We start from the raw sequence: 14,048 nt of genomic DNA, 5'->3' as shown, positions 1-14,048 counted from the left end.
TTCGAAAAGCTTAAAAGGTCACGTAAAGGCTCTAAATTTTTGAAATGAAAGAACCATTCACATACTAAAAATTAAAAAGTATTCCTAATTCAAAGATTCCCTCAACAATAAGAACGATGCACTACTCTATAGAATGTAGTAACGCGTAATGACGAAGCACGTAGATTTATAACAATATTAATTGAAAATGACAAATACAACATTGAGAGAGAGAGAGAGAGAGAGCAAGGACACTTTAAAAAGGAGAAAATGTTAAAGAGAAAATGAAGAAGAAAAGAAACACATCTTTTTATATGAACACAAAAAGCCTATTGACTTCTCACCTTCATATGCCTTTTGACTTTCCACCTTCATTTGCGACTTTCGACCTTCATTTGCCTTTTCTTTTCCTAAACTCACCTTTCACTTATGCACTTGATATGTTTTGAAAGAATTCCAGTGTTCACATAACAAGATGAAGGATCATGTCTCCGTTTTAAAACAAACAAGTAAGAAATTCAAAAGGCATGCCACGTTCTGCTTTTTGAAGGGTGGATGTAGTGGAATACAAAAATTGACAGACAAACCATTTCAATATCTTAATATATGCTTGTCTTCGTCATGTCAATGTGCTTGTTTTATATGTATGGACTGCATTAATAGAAGTTGAATTTTTATACAGTCTTATCACATAAACCATTTTAGAATTACAATATCTTAAAGATTTATTCTTTCTCGAGAAATGAATAAAAGAGGATAAAGTTTTATGTCAAAATCACTCGTTTATCCGCCAACCAACAAAAAGTTCAATGCTTACAAATAATTGTTTTGTGTTACGTATGTTACAAAGATGCGGTGTCACACAAGACGTTGACTACAAGAGCATGTAAGTAATTCTAAAGCTAATTAATAGGTTTAATTTATCCATCAAAAAAGATCAACTAAATGACTTTGGAATACTAGTTAACTCAACGAAAATACAAAAAAAGTTTTCAAGCATTCAATGCCTCGCATACAATAGCCAAATGTATACTTAACTCTGTTCTTCAGTAAGGCTTGTTTTAGAAACCCAAAAAGGTAGGTCCAATCAATCACTAAATCACTCTAGGTGATCTAAAAAGGTTACTTAGGCATGTTAAAACATATAAACCTCTCATAAAAAAATTCCTAACTTATAAATTCGCCTTCTAAAAGACCAAAATGAAGAGAGAAGGGGAAAAATTAAAAGCATAAAAAATATGATGACTATAAATAGATATTTTATGCATGTAAATTTTAGAAAACAGTATCAATTTGTTTTTTTTTAGAAAACATTATCAATTTGTTTTTTAGTTCCATGTAAATTTTAGAAAACAGTATCAAATTGTTTTTTTTTTTTTTAAAGACAACTTGACTTTTTTTTGGAGGAATTTAAAGTGAAGTGTGTATAATAGAAATATGATTTTTCAAAGATGGATTGACGAAAAGTGATGACAAAACTCAATTCTTTAAAATCCCAGTTGAGGGACACTTGAGATGACTTCCTTAGATCTCAATTCTTTGAAACCCCAATTGAGAGACGCATGTCAAAAAACACTCAAAATGCCAATAAGATTGAGAATGAATGGAAAAGTCTGTTTTCCTCTAAAGCTTGTATTAAAAAAGCCAAATAGAGGCATTCAAAAATTTGTTCAAAAATAGAGTCTCTAAGGCATGTTTTAACACAAAGAAAGGGAAATATCAAATTGAGCCAAAAAGGTAGCAAACAAGTGTGCCATGATTAGTTTGCGTTTTGGATCCATTGGTGATACAAAACAATGTGGTTAACTATTCAATACTTTGTGCAAATGTTGGTGTTTTTTGTGATTAAGAGTGCTTCGTTCCAAGAAAAGGATGGTAGCATTTGTGAATTTTGTGTTGTAGATTTGGTAAAAGGATCTCGCATAGGGTTCAATGATTGAATGAACCTTGCAAAATTGGAGAATTTAGAAGCTAGTAGATAGAAATCAAAATTATAGATACTGTCGAAAAAATAATGAGAAATGAAGCATGTGCCCTAAAGAGAAAATCATACTTAAGTATGGTGTGGGGATGGCATCATCTTCCCCCAAGTTTTATTAACCATAGGAAACATGCCTTTCCCTGTATGCTTTTTTTTCTCAATTAGTGTTGACTAGTATGTGACCCGCACGTTGTTGCGGTCAAATAAAAAAGGACTCATTTTTTGCACCCCTCTCTTCCCTCGTTGAACTATCAATAGTGATATTCGAGCCAAAAGGAAGGTGAATCCACTATTAGTTGTTTGTAAACACATGAAACGATCACGTTTTAGAGGGTAGGAATGGATAGACATCAAGGTGCTTGTACTTGTGAAGATCAAAACCCTACATGAAATGATCACTTTTTAAGGGTAGGAAGGGATAGACACCAAGGTAGTTATACTTGTGAAGATCAAAACCCTACATCAAACTAAAGAAACTCCACCTCAAGAGACAAAACAAATGGAGATTACCTTGGTCTTCGCATGCTGATCACACTTCTTTACTTTTCGTGCATAGAAGAATTCGTTTTTATGTATGGGCAGACGACTTTTCCCCATCCAATCATTTTACTCTCTCTCTCTCTCTCTCTCTCTCTCTCTCTCTCTCTCTCGCTCAGAGTGTTTGAAATGATCTATTGAAATCCTTTGAATCAATACACTATGGTAGTATTCCTTGTACCATGTATTGATGTTTACAAATTAGTTGGTCATGCCATCTAAGTCTCAAACACAACATAAATATTCAAGAAAAGTGTATCTTAGCTTACAATTAAGTCGTTTTAGAGTTCAATAATGTTAGTTATAAGCAAGAGGAAAAGGATAAATTTTGCCTAAAATCTAAGGAAATCAGTGTGAAAATACAAGAAATTCGCTCCAATTATTCCTCACTAAAATATCATAAAAAGGAATTGTGTATGGTTAAGAAATCAATTTTTTTCTAACATTGCCCCCAAGCCTTTCCCTCCGGCCATGCAACTTTGTTAGTAGCTAAAGCTCAGCAAAGTGATTGCATCTTGAATGTTGTGCACAAATTTGTTTTCCAATGTCAACTACGTGCACCATGCCCCATGGCTTCAAGATGCAAGTAGAGTGGAGAAAATATTTGCACCCCGCACTTGTTGTCAGCAACTCTTGTTGTTGTTGGGCTTATCCTATGATGAATCTACTCCAAGAGACGACGTTTCCTATATGAAATCTCTCATGATGCACCAGTATACCTTCAAATGCAACCATAGACAATTGAAATCAGATAGTTCTAAACCCTTTGAGTTCGGCTTTCCTAATCACTATCCATTGTGCTATCACTCCATTCAAGAGCAAGCAATGTTCATTCCAAGAGTCCTTAATTCACAAACAATATTATCATGAATTTAATTACCCATGTCAACTTCATGGATGTCTAGAGAGGGAGCTGAAATAGCCTTTCTATCAACCAACTGTGGCAGATTGGTTATCCCAGTTCCCTCTAGAGTATTAGGTTTTGAGTTCAAGACTCCTCAGATGGATCTTTGAGGTCTCTTGGGATTGTTCCTATGACATCAAAATCTTTCTTCTCACGGATGTGTGTGTGTGAAAAAGAAGGGGAAACTGGAATAACCTCTCTCTCTCTCTCTCTCTCTCTCTCTCTCTCTCTCTCTCTCTCTCTCTCTCTCTCTCTCTCTCTCTCTCTCTCTCTCTCTCTCTCTCTCTCTCTCTCTCTCTCTCTCTCTCTCTCTCGTGTGTGTACACAAACACAGACACACACATGCCTACTGCTCTCTGCCTTGCCACCTCAAGTGCCACAATGGTTGTCACTCCACTTGCTGAGTCTACATAGAACCTCTCATCCCCTTGATAGTTGAAGCCTCGTTGTCGAACCTGTGCACCAATCCATAGATCTTTCCTTTGAGCTACAATGCAACATGGGCTTCTGGTTAAGAGACTTACAATTTATATCAGAAATGGCATTCCCTTAAAAATCTTGTATCCCTATTCTCAAAGCCCCAGTGACCCAGTCTATCACTGGTTGCAATCTCTCTCTCTTTGTGTGTGTGTGTGTGTGTGTGTGTGTGTGTGTGTGTGTGTGTGTGTGTGTGTGTGTGTAAAAATCGGCCGCAAGGTCAAGATGGAGCACATTGAGAACAATACCCATCAGCAGGTGACCTTCAAGCAGTGTGTTCATGTGCATGGGACCGGTGAAGAAGGCACACAAGCAAGCATTGTCTCCAAGCTGCCATTACCACTCATGTAGCGCACACATTGGGAAGTGGTTGCTGTCTTCTATTGGCCCATAGAGGCAAGTTTGGTAACCTTGCTACTCATGCCCTTTTTTTTTGCGCACACATTCTAGAGGTGGTGCCGCTCTTTTGACTCCTTAGTGCTTGAGGATTCTTCAACCTCAACAAAGGAAATAAAAAGATGTCTTGAGTTCAAGACTTGCCTACAGGTTCTTTTTGAAATTGTTTCCACAATATGTTAAATTCTTCTTCCTCTTATTCTCCTTTGTGTGTGTGTGTGTGTGCATGTGCGTGTGCGTGAGCACGCGCGGTGCAAGCGCACAAAAAAGTGTTTTGAGTGCAACTCGTGTAGATCCTTGATGTCTCTTCTGATTAAACTTGTTTTCTTTTTTCTTCTCCTCCTTGAATCTCTCTCTCTCTCTCTCTCTCTCTCTCTCTCTCTCTCTCTCTCTCTCTCTCTCTCTCTCTCTCTCTCTCTCTCTCGTCTCCATTGAGCTTGGCTTGTTCTGTCAGCACATGATCGTTTTCAAGGTTGTGGATCTTAAGGTCCTTCAACGATGCTACCAGCTGTTCAACATCAACCTAGAGTCTCTTTCTCAATCTCAGCCATTTGGGACTGTTGGCTGCACACGGCATGCATCCTTTTCTCATTGTGTGCAAATTGTAATTGTCCATGTCCCCTCTTTGCAAAGAAGCCAACATGGTGAACTGCCTGACTGCTCTTTTGGCCAATCACTGATATGTGTATTTCAATAGCGTGCATGCACTTTAGCATTTCAATGGCACGTACGAGTTACCAATCAAGGGCTGCAGTATATGGGCTTTGATTGCCACTGCAGGCCCCAATATCCGATTGGGATGACAGGCAGTCACCATTGATATCGTCGAGCATGAAGGGGGCCAGCCCATAAATTTGAGGATGGCCCTTGGTCGGCGGGCAGCATGCAACCCTGAGGCTTGGTCGCTCAAGCTCGCTCACGTACAAAGCTTCACATGCGCTAGAAAGGGGTTAGAGTTCCTTTGCAAAACGCCGAGAGCGCACGTGTTTGGGAAGGGGATATCGCTTTCCATTCGCCCAGGAAGGTGGCCTTACTAGTGCCATTTTTTTGGGTTGCGCACATGCACGTTCAAAACTCTAATTTTAGATACCATTTTGCATGCCAAAATAAGAGACAATAAGTTATGATTAAGGTCTTACCAAAATGGTGGATACCAGCAAGGTAATGCTATCACAGTAAGCAATAGCTTGTGACACACGTAGAATATCATGGAAGAAGTGCTCTCTCTCTCTCTCTCTCTCTCTCTCTCTCTCTCTCTCTCTCTCTCTCTCTCTCTCTCTCTCTCAATTATTCTCGAATCTTAAACATCATACCTTTCAAAACGCCCCTGTCAAAGCATAAAGCATTATAAAGTCCAACATTTTTAACCAAAAACAAAATGCATAAGAGTCTAAGAGTTGATATGAAGAACCCTTTGCTACTTAGCAAAGTTAAATCAGCCATTGTGTGCACATGCTGCGTAAGGTTTTCCCTAACACTACAAGAGGTACTTCACATTAGCGACGCTCAAAAGTAGCGACACCCATAGCGACGCCGACAGGGGTAAAAAATAAACCGAGAGCACTCAAAAACTCAGATCTCAGATCTAAGTTTTTGATGCTCAAGCAAAGAGGAACCCGCGCTCTCCCTCTCTCTCTCTTTCTTCCCCACACACACACACACATACACACACACACACACACACACACACACACACACACATACACGAGGAGAGGAAGGAGAGCCAGATATGCTCCTTCCCTCTCCTCTCTCATGTTCCCTTCCCCTCGTTCTCTCTCTCTCCCTCTCTCTCTCTCTCTCTCTCTCTCACACACACACACACACACACACACACACACACTGCCTTTGAGAGAGAGAGAGAGAGAGAGAGAGAGAGAGAGAAAGAGCAGATGCATAAACAAAAAACACATACACACACACATGCATAAACAAAGAATGCATACACACACGCATTGAGAGAGAGAGAGAGAGAGAGAGAGAGAGAGAGAGAATGAGAGAGAGAAAGATATAAAACATAGAGAGAGAGAGAGGACAAAACAAAGAGAAAGAGAAAGAGGGAGAAAGAGAGAGAGAGAGAGAGAGAGAGAGAGAGAATAAAAAACCAAAGAGAGAGAGGGGGGGAGAAGACGAAAGAGAGAGGTAAGGGGAGAAAACAAAGAGAGAGAGAGAGAGAGAGAGAGAGATTAGGATAATATTCAAATTAAATTAGGTTAGATTACATTTAGATTTATGTTTATGTTGAGTTTAAAATTATGTTAGATTTAGATTTACGTTGCATTAAGGTTAGGTTAAATTTAAAATTAGGACAGTATTAAAGATTAGCTAGCTATGTTAGATTTACGTTAGATTACATTTAGGCTTAGGATTTAAGATTGGATTAGATTTAAGTTTATGTTGAGTTTAATATTAGATTAGATTTAGATTTAAGATTAAAACAAGATTTAAAATTAACTAGATTAAATTTAGATTTAAGTTAAATTGTTTAGGTTAGATTTGAGATTAGATTAAATTTAGGTTTATTTTGAGTTTAAGATTAGATTAGATTTAGATTTATGTTCGATTTAAGATTAGATTAGATTTAAGTTAGATTTTAGTGCATGTCAATGAAGGTGCGCTTTGCCCAAAGAGCAAACACTAGTTACACAACAATATGTATATTCCCATCAGAATCTGACACCTATTAACTCGCACACTAACCATATTCAATTAGCTGCGATCACCACATGTTCAATTAAATTAGATTTAAGATTAGATTTTGGATTGAGTTTTCATATTAGAGTCTACCTTCGGGATTACGGTAAAAAAAATAGAGTTAGATGAACGGTGATCCCTCTCTTCCTCTGTACGGATGCGACCTTAAGTTGGAAAGCTTTCAACGGCATGATACTCAGAATGGAGTCCAACATGTAATGTGCTAAGTAATCCCTCGAACAAAGATCTATTGTGAAGAGATGTTAAGATGCTATGAAATGCTACATCTAGAGAAGAGGCAAAGGGATTTTGTCCACTATATGCACTATCATGTAGACGTGGGTGTGTAGATTTCTCAATATAGTCATTGATCAATAAAGACGAGATTATAACCCGGTGGTTCTGATCTCCGTGCACCTTTAGACCGAGGTGTGCAGGGATTGGACATGACTAGAGAATGTGAGGTAGTTTACAATGTGAACATACACACACACACACACACAGAGAGAGAGAGAGAGAGAGAGAGAGAGCGAGAGAGAGAGAGAGAGAGAGAGAGAGAGAGAGAGAGAGACGGAGGATTCCAATAGAAGATTAAATTTATGTCCAGGTTATAAGGTTTTTACCCTCATTATGAGTAGTGACAAGGATGTGGGGCTGTCCAACCGAAACACCTATCTTTCAACAAGGATCTTATGTCCTTGTAATCAATGCAAGCATCCTGTGCGACGGATAAGACGCGTTTCTTTGCAGCATGTTCGCAAATTTGGCGATTTTGATCCATCTATTATAGATTGAGTTGTTGCCAATTATAACTCGTCGGACTCTGACCCTGGCCGACAGGCAGCAATCTTGCAACCCAATGGACATGGTCGCAGGCGCTTTGGTCAAGCAGCATACGTGAGGCCACAAGATGTAGCCTTTGACAGCTCGGAGGATGATCATGCAGACCACATTCCCAACGAGGCAATGTTTGAGCCCGAGATCGACGATCATGGATTCAGAAATGCTTATCTATGATGATATGAAAAGTGAAGCCGATACGCCATTGTATGATGGAGCACGTGTGTTTAGATTGAAGGTGCTCCTGGTTCTTCTCAATATGCAGGCAAAGTTTGGATGGAGTGACATTAGCGTCACAACGCTTTTCAGGTGATCTATTACAATGTGTTCGCTTTAATAAAAAACTCTAGATGTATAATGATATGATAGATTACTTACACAAGTGTACCGCATTTTTTTTTTGTGTAGATTGCTCAAAGAGCACATACTGCCAGCTGATAATGTGATGCCAGATTCCAAAGAGGAAGCAAGAAAGATCTTGTGAAACTTGGGGATGGATTATAATTCGATTCACGCTTGTCCTAACGACTGCATTCTTTTTAGAGGGGAATACATAGACGTGGAGAAGTGTCCGAAATGTGATTCCGAGAGATATCGAGTATATCTCCACGGAACAAAAATTCCACAAAAGGTTTTGCGACATTTTCCTCTGCTTCCTCGCATCAAGCATTTCTTCGAATGTAAGTCATGGATGCCCTAGCATCATGGAATGAGGAGAATAAATCTTCGGATGGTGAGGCTACGGATTCCTGCCAGTTTTTTTTACCGATGGCCATTGAGGGATGTTTGTCTCTTGACGTCCGTAACACAATATACAAACTTGCGAAGTTGGTGCAATGGATCTCACAAAAGGAGATCAATGTAGACTCCATACCATTTGCCAAACTAAACACTACGGAGGTTGTGTGCATGTTAGAGAAACACTTTCCTACTACCATGCTAACCGTTCATGTGCATCTTCTTATTCCCAAGTTGATGAGGTGAAAATAGCTGGCACAGTACATTCCAGATGGTATTCTTTTTAGAACGTTTCATGAAAACACTTAAGGGATATGTGTGTCATAAGGCACGTCCGAGGGTAGCATGGCAGAAAGTTGGCTGGTATCAAAGTCCCTAATTTACATTGAAGAGTGGCTAGATAGATTTGATAAAGCACGGGACACGCTATGGCAAACCATAGATGATGAGCCCATATCTGGGATTGTCATGTGCAATCTCGGTGTTGAGAAGAAGATGAGAGAAGATCTAGAGGCTAAAATCAATCGATTTTGCATGCTTCACAATCTAGTGATGCAAAAGTGGATTTCACAATACGAGGATGCAAAGCAAGAGCAACAAAGGGCACGGATCGAGTGGAGACGGGGAAGACGACCACCGATGCATTATCCGACGGGTCTGGAGAGCATACCAACATTCATGAGCTTAAGATGGTTGCACAACCGATTGAAAAGTGCACAACAATGTGGTGAAGAAGTGACTGAGGAGGAGTGGGAGTACTCTCGGGGTTGCGCGACCAAGGTAAGTTTGCAATGTACGACTAGTGACTTTCTAGATGTTTGAACAGCCACTCATAATCTTTGTTGGTTGTAGTATAAGTCATACACAACAGCATGGTGTAAAGGTCAACATTTTAGGGTGGAACGGATCGACAAAAAGCGTTTTACTCAAGATTGTGGAATCATGGAAAAATTTGAACAGTCTAGTCGACAACGGTCCTCTAATGCAGATCCTGTGGTGGCGGAACTTACTTACTTTGGCACGCTACAAGAGATTTTCGACTTGTTCGACGTGCAATGATTCAAGATAATCATGGAGGGTTGCAACGCTACTGTGCGTAGAGGAGAGTTTGGTTTCCTTGAGGTGGATTCAACCAAGAAATGAACTGGCCTAAGAGACACGTTCGTACTACCCGAGCATTGTAAACAAGTAAGTATGTAAATAGTTAACATTCAATTTTAGAAGTTATGTGCTTGGAAGCTCTCATGTAAGTTATGTGGCTCTGGCAGGTGATATTTCGTCCTACAAAGTCTGCATCAAAGTGGTGGTACGTCATAGAGGTAGCCCCTCATAGTGCATGGACGTATGAGGGCTACCATGTGCCAATTACAGCGGCATCAATGAAAGAGATCGGAGAAGATGCTCAGTCAAAAGCCGCTGAGGTGGTGCCAGACGAGCATCAAGCTGCTACTCTCTATGGGGTGCATGTAGAGGATCTACAAAATGAAACGGAGGACATCTGTCTAAACGAAGAGCTCTATATAGGTATAGGAAGTTATGATGAGCTATGCGAGGATGAGAGAGAGACCTCTTAAAGCCATAAATATTGTATTTGAACAAATTTTCTCCGTTTTATAATATATATTGTATTCACGTGGCATTTTGTCCATTCTTGTCTATATGCGTCATTGCGTCATTGTATTTAATCATCATTGCATCCACTCCAGGTACGTATGCTCCAGGTATGTTCTCACAAGCAGGGACGACGAGCACTGCGCTCCGAGTGCGATGGAGACTTAAGCTGTAATCGCGAAGGAAGTGATCTGTCTCTGCTCATAGATGATGCTCATCCCACCACTAGATCTAGTTGATCAGATGAAAGAGACGCTAAGAAGCACTACTAGTGCAGTCTCCATCGCACCCGGAGCGCAATACTTTTACAAATTCACAAGAACTTCAATGAAATCTCTCTACACAGGAAACCCTCCCCCTTTATGAGTCCTCTCTCTCTCTCTCTCTCTCTCTCTCTCTCTCTCTCTCTCTCTCTCTCTACTTATCCATGTTTTCTTCTCCATTCATTCAATATTAAGATTAAATGTTCGTGTGTTTAATGCAGGTATGGATGATGATGAGTTTTTTTCTTCTTTGTTAACCCGACAGCAGAGGTGGTACGAGGAGAATCATCGCTCTGGAGCACCATCACGTTGTTCTACTCCTTCAGCGTCTCCCTGTGTTTTGGAGCATTCAGTGCGCTTCGAAGCCTCGGTGTCGACGAGACAATCTTCACACTCGTCTAGGCACCGACGCTCTAGTGGTGGCGGTAGTGGTTGTTGTGGGGATGTCGCCGCTGATGCCTCGACACCGCCTCGTGTTTGATGAGGCTCTTTACCTTCCCCTTCTTTGCCTGCCCCCACACCAGTCACGGCATCGCTATCTATGCCAGGTTTTGCACAGCTGACGGTCGTTCCTTGCTACACACCACTACCTACTCCTCCGGGAATCACCCCAGTCGACACTCCTCGCTTCGGGACCCAGACTCCAGTTGAGACACCTGACGTCCGTACCCCCATCGACATGCCACTAGAGACCCCTGCCAGGACACCCAGGTTCACGCGTCACAGGCGAGAGAGCTTGCCTTACTCCGTCGACTTCAACGGCGGCATCATCTTCGATGATGAAGGCAAGAAGGTGATCTCGTGCATGCGCGGTCTTTGCTCTCAAGTGTTTAGACACTACATACTAAACACCTGGAGTAAAGTAACAAGAAAATTAAAAGACAGAGTCATCAGCATGCTGCATGACGAGTTTCCCGTGTCAACACGGGATGACCGCTTCAATGAAGACCTGATGGAGGTTTGAATGTGCGAATACTACAAGCACAAGCGTTTTGAAGTGCAAAAAGCAATAAAGCATGGGTGGAACAACCATATTGGATGGCCAAAGAAGATTGGAAGAATGCGAAGCGACCAGCGTGCGAGAATCCTGACAATGGAAGCAACAAAAGGAGGCAGCCAAAGGGCGAGTAGAGGCAGGGAGCTCGCACCACTTGGGAAGAGGCGGGTGGGCATCATTTGAGGTCAATTTTGTAAGTGTTTTTGCATTGCTCTTTAGGTTTGATAGTTTAGGGTTTAGGGGTTTTTAAATTCTAACATAATGGATTCTTTGTATGTTTTGAACAGTGGTTGATGACAGGACGTGACCCCACACCTATGAGTGCGAGTATGCAGGAAGGAAGGGCTTAAACGCCCTGATGGACATTCTGAGTTCTCGCGACGGCATGGTTAGTATTAGGGTTTACTCTTTTCTATTTGTTGTATTGTTTTGTAAATTATATGTTTATACTTACAGATAGGTGTCTTTTTTTTTTTTTTTGTAGAATCGGACAGATACGCCGCTTGGATGCGATGAAACCTCAGATTAAACGACATCACTCTAGCCGTAGCTAGATAACATTAGTTTCCTTTTGTCATAGCATATGTATCATGAGATGTATACGTCTTTTTGTAACTATTAGAAAACCATGTATATTTTCTCAATAATGACAATGGTGTTGTAACTATTACATTTGCAAAGCTTAACAATCAAGTGATTTTGCCTATGATGTGAAGAATTATCATTGATTTACTTTCATCAATTTACTTTTGTTGATTTTGTATCTTTATTCTGCAAACAATACTATGGATGATGCAGTTAATGGTTATATTGTATTGTGGGTGACTACTTTGGGTCTATGCCTAGGCTTGCACTTTCTTTCAAAGGTGAATCTGGGCTTATCTTGGATTCATTTAGGTTTACTCTATTATTGAAACATTCAATATGGTTGATGAGTGGAAGGGCATTGAATCATTTAGGTTTTCTCTATTATTGAAACATTCAATATGGTTGATGGGTGAATGCCCTGCCACCAAAAAAGTTTACTCTCAGGCGTCGCTGTATAAGGCTCTGCAACGTCGCTACAAGCGTTGCTGTAGGTAGCATGTAAGAGTCTCTATATGTGTCGCTATATAGCAACGGTTATAGCGACGCTCATAGCGACGTTCCTGTATCGACGCTATTAGCGACGCTCTTAGCAACGTCGGGGAGTATAAAAACCCAATGTATATTCGTCGCTAAAAACGTCACAAGTGCACACAACCTCTTATAGTGTAAATATATAAGTCAACATGAGAGGTTTGTTGCAAGGTAAACTTGCTCAAAATATATAAACCCTTCTAAAGGAAGATGCGCAATGGAAGGAAACCTTCAAGCACACGTAGTTTTCTTGCTTAAGCAAAACACTCATCTCTTAGATAGACCATGAAAGCACTGTGAATATTGTGTAGACATAGTCTCATTGCTTGCTTGCCACTCATCATTTACCAACCCATAAACCAAAATGGAGAGACTTGTCCTACATGATTGCATAATTATAAAGCGTCCTGATCTCCAATGAAACTCCATCGGCTTGCCCACTTTATCTTGCATTCCCAAAAGAAGGATTGTCAGAGAGCCAGCATCCTCTTTTTGGTAAAAAATTTTGATCTCCTTTATCAGGAGTTGAAACTATTTATTGATCTCTCTGTCGGCGGTCCTATTGCTCCCTCTTTAGTCTTTCTTCCCACAATTCCTCAAGCATCTTCTCTAGATTCACTCAATGATCTAAAATTGTTCCAACAAATGATTCGGTCTCCTCTTGCATCAAGATTTTGAGAAGGTATGAAGACCTTTTTCTAGTTTTGTCTAAGCAACCATATCCAATTCTATAGAGCTCATCAACGGCTTCAACTCCATCATTGCTCTTTTGTAGTCCTCTTGTAGAGACATTGAAGCTCCTTATCTCCAAAACAAAAAAATCCACTTCTTGGGGACCCTTATATGCCTCATTGTTGGCAACATAAGCAAAATGGATTCACCATCATTGTTAAGGGCTGCGCCTCTCTGTTGGCAAATGTTGCATCTCAAATCTTGGCAAGGTAGTCGTTCTTTCTCTATTGTTGTGGTCGTATAGTCTCATCCCTGGTTGTTGCCTCCTCATCCATGCTAACCTTCTTCCTATTATCAAGATCATACACATTCCACCGTAGAATGTTAAAGAGAAGAAAGAGAGTGAAACTCTCTCTCTCTCTCTCTCTCTCTCTCTCTCTCTCTCTCTCTCTCTCTCTCTCTCTCTCTCTCTCTCTCTCTCTCTCTCTCGTGGTGCTTCTCTAGCATGGCGAATGAGCAAGAGGGGTGAGGGAATACAGGAGATGACTGAGTTGAGCAACAGCCACAATGTGATAGCCATGGTGCAGAAGCAGCACCACACAGAGATGGGTCCCAATTCTCACTCTCTCACACATGCAATCACTCAGTAGCTTAAGGGCCTGGACGATGCTCTCTTTCATGCACATAAACTTAGTCGACGATTCTCCTCTCTCTCTCTCTCTCTCTCTCTCTCTCTCTCTCTCTCTCTCTCTCTCTCTCTCTCTCTCTCTCACACACACACACACACACACACACACACACACATACACACACACATACTCGTAGTTGTGTAGGACCAATTTG

At 40.6% G+C, this 14,048-nt stretch overlaps 1 pseudogene; it reads right to left on the bottom strand.

Moving 5' to 3' along the window:
• Nucleotides 1-13,092: 13,092 nt before the first annotated feature.
• LOC147429397 (uncharacterized) lies at nucleotides 13,093-13,597 on the bottom strand (annotated as a pseudogene).
• Between the last annotated feature and the right edge of the window lie 451 nt (nucleotides 13,598-14,048).

The sequence above is a fragment of the Adiantum capillus-veneris genome, chromosome 22 (assembly GCF_014529385.1).
Source record: "Adiantum capillus-veneris isolate H3 chromosome 22, ASM1452938v2, whole genome shotgun sequence".
Lineage (NCBI taxonomy): Eukaryota > Viridiplantae > Streptophyta > Polypodiopsida > Polypodiales > Pteridaceae > Adiantum > Adiantum capillus-veneris.
Note: the sequence above shows the minus strand (reverse complement) of the source record. Positions and strands in the feature narration are given on the sequence as shown.